Source organism: Chionomys nivalis, chromosome 5, assembly GCF_950005125.1.
Source record: "Chionomys nivalis chromosome 5, mChiNiv1.1, whole genome shotgun sequence".
NCBI lineage: Eukaryota > Metazoa > Chordata > Mammalia > Rodentia > Cricetidae > Chionomys > Chionomys nivalis.
In genome coordinates, this window is record NC_080090.1 from 80,332,284 (window position 1) to 80,340,490 (window position 8,207).

General features: G+C 41.6%; 1 pseudogene; it reads left to right on the forward strand.

Moving 5' to 3' along the window:
- The first annotated feature begins 7,154 nt into the window (after positions 1-7,154).
- On the forward strand, positions 7,155-7,800 carry LOC130874159 (PRELI domain containing protein 3B-like; annotated as a pseudogene).
- The last annotated feature ends 407 nt before the right edge of the window (positions 7,801-8,207 follow it).

Consider the following 8,207-nt stretch of genomic DNA (forward strand, 5'->3'; position numbering starts at 1 on the left):
GAGGAAGGGAAGGTGGAAGCGCTGTTCTTTCATTGGAGCCCCCAGGAGGATGGTGCATTGTTGGCTGGAAAATTAACAGGGGGAAGATAATCTGCTTATCGTGGGCATCTGTGTCTCCACTCTTTAATGCCCATTTTTCTTGGAAATAATAGAGCTGAGAATTAACTTCAAAAATAGACAGCAAAAATCTGAAACACCATACTGGTTCAGTCAGCAGCTTCCTTAAAGAATGCAAGGCTAAGGGAATATCCTGATAGATCACAACAGCCTTCTAAGAAAGCCAGAGTCAGAGGTCAAAAGAAAAATCCTAAGCCATTCTTCTTTATAACTTTATGAGCCGAAGTTTACCCAACTTTATATATGCCTTTAAATCTGTAAAAATTCACTATGTTACACTTATATACAAACTTCATACTTGGAAAACTGATAACCTTGAATCTGATGGAATTCTTGGGAAAAAAGCTAAAAATTATAACCTTGAAAAGATCGACACTCTTGGGAAAAATAGCCTATGTCTCCTTGGATGTTTTACAAGGACAATAGTCCTCAATCAAATCGTGTACATTTGATGTTTTAAAATATGACTTGTGTATAAGTTTTTAACATATATAAACTTTAAAATAACAGACTGAACTTTTAATTCCTAACAGATAAAGTGGCATGTTCTTTTATGTCTTTCACTATATTCTTCTTCATTTTCAAATATTTGATATTTTGTTCTCATTCACTGGGCCCAGCACGAATTGTCCCAGTCCAACCAGCTACAGTGTCAAATGCTCATCTGCAGGAGACACCACTGGACCTCTCAGGTCACTTAGCTCTTTCTCTAGATTGCTTCCATGACTTTTTTTATTAAGCGAAAGAATGGGATTCCTTTATTTTCCCTTTCGATGAATTTTGAAATTCAAATTGTTTTAAAAATACTTTTTTAGAAAATGGATTATATTTATAAATAACCAAACTAAATAATGAGATTCAATTGCACATGCCCAGAACCAGTTTCTAGGCAAGGGTATTTATGCAGCCTGCAAAATGAATTGTGTCACTGCAAGTGGACTCATAGACTCAGAATGCTGGAGCTGAAATCGTTAATAGTGGTTATGTGAGCCTCTTTTATGGGAAAAACTAATTTTAGGATTCTAGCACATCACTTTTTCCGTTTATTCCTAAGTCTTATTGTTTATGATTATCTTAGCCAGCCTGGCTATTAATAGTAAGCTGCCATCTAGACTGCTGTGACAGGTTTCCAATGGCCTCTCAGTGTCACCGCCTTCATATGGTTTTGTCCTGTTAATCTTCAGAATTGCATTCTCTCTGTCTGATAGTTAGATGTGCTGACAGCAGATGCCACTCACCTCACTGTCACCAGCAGTTACAGTTGCTGAAGTCAATACAATATAACAATTATCAAGACAGCTTAGAGCTGACAAATGAAACATTATCTGGTAACATTGGAGAAATAACCTTTTGCTATGAATGTAATACCTGTTCATTTTAAGAAATTAGTATAACTCACAGAAACACAAAGAAGAAGGTAAATTCTCAGGTATTCTGCTCTCTGAAGAGGACTCTGTAGTAGCTTGATATGTGTGTATTCAGCTAGTCTGAGATGGACATCCATCTGTAGACATAGACATAGCTGCCCAATAGTTTTGTGTACTAAGGCACACATTAAAATACTTTTAGCTTTCAAAAGTTGATGCATAAGTATCTTTAATTACCAATAGGCATTTTTGGGGATTGAAGCAGACTACAATTTTTAGGTAGATATTTATTTAAATTTAAATAATAAAGCTCAGATTAAATTTTCCCTGTCAACATTAGGAATTAAATCCCAGCTAAAGGATAAATGTTCACTTTGCTATAGAAATAACCACAGGCACCATATTAAAAACAACTAGGAAAAAATCCATCCATATGTTGGTTATTGTTAATATTATAATGCCTATATGTTCAAAGTAAGGCAAACCTGCATTGATTTTTCTTAGTACTATATTACCATTGCCCCACTATATAAAGTTGTGGAATTATTTTGTTTTTAAAGCAGGGTAAGACTATGTAGTCCAAGATGGCCTTGAACTCATAAACCTCCATCCTTTAGATCCTAAGTGTTACTACAGGTGTGTGCTACCGTACCCATCCTACATCATAGTTTTATTTGTATTTTTTTGCAGCCAGAAATGAACAATTAAATGCAAATGAACATAAATCTGGGAAGTAGGGACTCTAGAGGACATAAGAACAAAGTCCAATTTAATTTTTACAAAAGGGGAATTTTGTCATATCTTCCTGTTAATGGAGCATTGTCACCGTGTTTAGATAATGAAAGAGAAACAGGTTTGGAGGACAGTTGAACTTCATGTTCTGCGGAGTTCCGTGTTGTGAGAATTGAATCTATTTCCCTCACTTACTTACATGGTAACTTGGTACAGTAAATTGTGATTAGGACCCATGTCTCCTGCCTACTTTCTTTAATATTTTTACACTTAGGGCAGAGTCTGCTATTGCTTACTTTTGTGTCTTGTTTCCCTTTATTCTATTTATCTGAAAGCTCAAAGTACTAACCCAGTACTAACCTTGCCTTGTTCAAATCAATTTAATAGATCAGATCAACAAAAAACAATAGCCTTCAAATAAGACAGACATGGGTTTTAATCCTTTCTATATTACTGCGTGGGTAGGTGACTCTGTGAGTTACATTGCTTCCCTATGGTCTTTCTGTCCACATGTGAAATTCACCCGGTAAGAGCAATTTCTGTGGACTCCAGTGTTGGTTGGTTCTCAATCATCCCAGTGCTGGGACCTTTAACACAGTTCCTCATGTTGTGGTGACCCCCCCCACCATAAAACTGTTTTCATTGCTACTTCGTAACTCTCATTCTGCTACCATTATGAATTAGAATGTAAATATCTGTGTTTTCTGATGGTCTTACATAACTCCTGTGAAAAGATCACTGGTCCCAAGGGCTGGAGACCCACAGGTTGAGAACGGCTGCTTTGTAATCTAAAGGGTCGCCTCACACTTCCCCTGTCTGATGTGATAACATAGAACTCAGGTGCTGCCTGGCCCTGACTCTGTGATCCTGCGTCTTCTTATTATGCAGTTAGTTTCATATCACATTGTAGCCTGACATCCTTTCCCAAGTAGGAACTGGGACGAGATATTCTTAAAGTTTGATCAAGATGGAAAAGTCAGACGTAGCCCTCGGATTGTTAATAGGAATTAATACAGGTGTCAGTGTTGAGCCCTGTCTGGGGCAGTTGCTGGTCAAGCGGCAGCGGAGAGCAAGAACCTCAGAAAAGCTGGAGCCCCCGGGGGGTTTCCTAAGAGGTCCGTACTCCTGTAGGAATCCCTGAGAGCCAGACACCCGGGCAACAATCCCTGTGTAACTATAAATGCTTATACTCAGGGGCTCCCCATGCCCAGAGTCGAGAATATGATGTAAGGATCCCTCAAAGATGACGAGATCCCTCCCCTGCAGCACATAAACAAAGTGAGGTGGAAAACAAAACACAAAGCTTGCGTGATAATCCTCCGGAGTGGACTGTTTCATGAAGGGGCATTTGGGCCCAAACGGGAGAGGCTGTGCCAAAACAACTGGAGGGAGGCGGGCTGAGCCAAATTAGAACAGAGTCAAAAATTTGTCATACCTTTGTAATTCACACAGCAGCCTGCGCGGCTTGACCACGAGCTGTCCAGATGTTAGCCATCTGACTCTTTATGGCTGTAGTCTGTTTTTGCTTTAAAGCCCCGCTTCCTCCTCAAAGTTCCCAGACACCCGGTGTTTCTCTGGAATGGGAACCCAAGTCGAATAAAGCAGAACGAGTCTTCTTCTCAATTTGCAGGACAATTTCTCTCTTTCAGGAGAAGCATTTTGGGACCTCAGATTCGTTGATTAAATTTACACCATAGCAAGGAAATTAGCCAAGTAATTGGTTAAATAATAAATGTGGAGCCTAACAGGCCTAGAGTGGAATCTTTGATCAAATGCTTATGGGTGCTTGAGCAAGCCAAATGACTTAACTGCTCCGTAGCAATTCATTTGAGCTATTCCTCTGCTTCTCCCATGGCAAAGTGCAGATAATACTGACCTCAAAGTGCTGCATGAGATCATGCACACTGAACACCAACCACAGTTCCCAGTGCATGCAATATGCATCAGTTGCATTGCTTAAAAATCTGCTTTATTCTTTTTTCTTTCCTTTGAGTTCCATAAACAAAAGCCTCCAAGACAGCGATAGAGAACAGTAGAGTCTTTTTGTATCAATTTATTGATGACCCTGCCATTTATTCATTATAGGTTTCCAAACAGAATGAGCTGCACACTAGATCTGAAGATGTTACCTGAATACGCCAACGCCAGAACTGGGCAGCAGAGAGGTAAGCAAATGACAAGGTGAATACCTTCTCATGCCAGAAGCCCTTTTCTCAACTCAATCCACGACTAACCGCATTCATTCTCTAAGGAGAATCGTCTTCAAAAACCGAGGAGAGATCTGGAGCATACAAACTCCCAAACCAAGGGTGGAGGGATAGCTCAGTGGTTAAGAAGAGAAACTGTTCTTGCAGAGGACCTGAATTCAGTTTCTAGAACTCAGGACGGGTGGCACCCAACCGCATACAGTTTTGGTTTCAGTGGGATCCAATGTCTCTGTCCTTCACAGGCACCAGGTATCACATACACAAACACATTTGCATAGTTAAAAAACCAACCAACCACTTCCACACCATCCCTCTCAATCAGAAGGGTGAGGTTCAAGCAGAAAGTGTGCCAAAAATGTCACGGATCTCAGTTCAAGTAACATAGATCACTGTATTTAAATACAAAATAAAAATAAGCCCCAAACACTGCTCATTTTTTTTTACCAAAACAAAGAAAAGAGTTAAAAGAATAGCAGTGCTCACTCTAAATGTAAGTAAGGTAGCCGTGTGATTTAGAACTGGAGAGGTCCTCTCTGCAGTACATAGAATCATGGCCTTTGGTGACGGTGAATGTCAACACATTTGATGGACAGCATAAAATCTGACAGCTCCTAAAGTGATCTTATCCAGTGACAGGCATGGCACAATGACAGCTGTGACCGTTTTAGGTAATGGAAAAGTAATTAGTGGCTGACACACAATGCCGAACAACATTTCTGTTTGATTGCAAAAATATAACAAAATGCAGTAACCGTTCTTTCTCAACTTCTCGAGCATATGGGTAAAAACATACGAGGTAGCTCTGAAATCCAGCTGTTTAGTTTTTTTTTTTCTAAAATAATGTTGACATCTGGGCACTGCCCCAAAGATGAGACTTGTGAAGTCCAGAATATACTTTATACAACTTCTTAGGAGACTGCTCCCTGGACTATAGTGCTATTTTAGGGCACTGTTGACTTGTAGAGCTTGTATCTTTATCTGACTTATAAAACAAAGACTTATTTTCAGTGTGTGTGTGTGTGTGTGTGTCTGTGTGTGTGTCTGTGTGGGGACTTGCACACAATAACGAAGGTGCCTGGGTAGGGTGTCAGATCCTCTGGAGCTGGAGTTACAGACTATTGTAAGCCAACCTGGTTCTGGTGCTGGGGACTGGCCATGGATCCTCTGCAAGAACAGCTTGCGCTCTCAGCCACTGAACTACCCTGTCAGCCCCAGATCCAACCTTCTTTATGCAGGATTGGACCAAGGTATTTGTGGTGACTCATTTGTGTGTGTTGTTAAAAAGGGACAATGAATGCAAAGTCAGACAGCACCTATTGCCCCTGGAGAGCTGCTGTAAATAACTCAAGTAAATCAAACTTGTTCAGCAAGTGGTCATCAGGCTTTTGCCCTATAAAGTGGGCTGTTTTGTTCGCTTGTAGAATAGAGGAACTGCAAGAGAAAACTATATATGTTCTTCTGAAGGTGGCATTTTAGGAGTGGGAGGCTTACACACATAGAGTGTTAGAAAATAATAAAGACGGGAACAGTAATGGAGATCATGGTGGCAAGAATGCATGTGTGTATACATGAGTGCAAGCGTGGGTTTACATACGGCCATGGAGATGCTTTTCTGAAATTGTATTAGGTCACAGACTGGAAGGAGCTAGCAGAAGTAGCATTAGTGACATCTGGTTTGGGGAGATGCTAGACAGAGGAAATGGCAAGAGATGCTACCATGAGTTTCCTGTGGCTGCTGTCAAATGACAGTAAACTTGGTGAAACCAAGAAGTCAGGGCTAGAGGTGAGGCTTAGTGACAGAGTACATTCATAATGCATGTGACATAATAGGTTCTGTCAAATTCAGGGGCTGTCTGAAAGCGGTGGTCTGAGCAAGCTACATCTGGGGTTGAACTCCAATCCAAGGAGTTCCAGCTTCTGTCAGTTTCTGGTAGCTGCAGAATTTCTTGGCTTGGGGTCACAGCACCCTATATAGTCTAGCATCTTCAATATCTCTCTGCTCTATCTTTTTATGACCTTGTCCCCTGTTTGCGGCACATAGTCTCTGCCTCTCTGTTTAGAGCCTGTGTAATCATATTTAAGGTCCCTTAGATTATCCTAGGTACATCTCTGTGTCTACATTTCAAAACATAATCATGTCTACAATGACTTTCCTGAAGATACAGCTCAGTGGTGGAGCACCTGCATAGCATGGCCTGACCTCTGGGTCCAAGGCTCAGTCAAGCAAAACCAAGAACAAGACAGGATCACGCAAATAGATTCCAGACATTGAGGCTGGTGTATCCTTGGCCAGTTTCTAGTGTACCACAGTGAGTGCGTACTTGGTGCATTTGAGGAACAGTAAGAGAGCCAATATGGACAAAGCATAGTGGAGAAGAGAGATATAACAAAATAAGATCAAAAGCTAATGGTGAAGAGATCACGTGACCATGATAAGACCCTGACCCCTTTCCAAAATTGAAACAGGGATACATGAAATAGTATGAACAGGGAAGCTATATGACATCGGGCTTGAGTGCTAGTAGAAATGACAATAGCTTGAGTGAGGCTGATGAAAGGGGCTGGATTTTAGATTTTGGAAATAGAAACAGCAGGATTTATTGACGGATCATATGTCTATCGATCGGTGAGCAGGTAAAAAAAGAAACTATATATGTGCGCGCGCGCACACACACACACACACACATGTTCAAAGGAACAAATCAGGGACACCAGACAGGCAACTGGCATCATGAGGGGCTGAGCTTCAGAGCACGTCTTTGATCATGCACAGGAGATGGTTACCACCGCCACAGTGCAGAAATGCCCAACCTTGTGAACCTGAGCATGGTTGACATTGATATGCTAGACGGACATGTGGATCCCTCAGGAGAGCTGCGTAGCCACAGATTGCCCAGCACAGAATGGGTTCTGTCTCCTGTTGTAATGTCTCTTATTGGTGCAGTATGAATTAGAACATACATGCAAGAGCATTCTGTAGTCTCTCCCATAAAGAAGACAATGGCGTTCAAGTCCACTAATACCTCCTTTCAAATATGGTCTCAGTAGATGAGAGGCTCACATACAAGCCACAGCACCAGGACCCAGAGAAAACTGTCCTGACCCAGGAAGCTATCATCGTCGTGAAAGGGGTCGGCTTCAGTAGCTACCTTGAAGGACTGTTGGTGAGCACCGTGTCTTCCATGGCTAATAAGCGCTGAGAAACAGTGGACTGGGTGATGCATACACTGAATGCTGAGACTGGAGAATTGAGAGCATCAGCCAGAGGAAGCATAAGAACACCAGTGGCAGCAGTGACAGCATTGGTGGAGAAGGGACAATGGGAATTGGTGTGCGGCAACAAGGCCCTCGGGACTTTGTGTTTATTTGTTATTTAAAAGATACAACTATTTTTAGATTTTGTTTATTTTCTTATTAATTTTATTCAGTTCTTTTGTATCTTGACTGCAGTTTCCCCTCCCTCCTCTCCTCCTATTCCCTCCTTCCACCTTTCCTCTGCCCTCCTCCCATCTACTCCTCCGTTTCTGTTCAGAAAAGGGCAGAATACCCATGAGTATCAACAAAGCGTAGTACATCAAGTTGGGGTAGGACCAAGCTCCTCCTCTTGTATTAAGGTTGTGTAAGACAACCCAGTATGAGGAATGGGTTAGGGACTTGCCCTGCTCATACTGCTAGGAGACCCATAAGTAGACCAGACTGTACAACTGTCACACATACGTAGTGGGCCTAGGTCAGCCCCATACAGACTTCCTGACTGTGAGTCCAGACCCTGTGAGTTCCTATG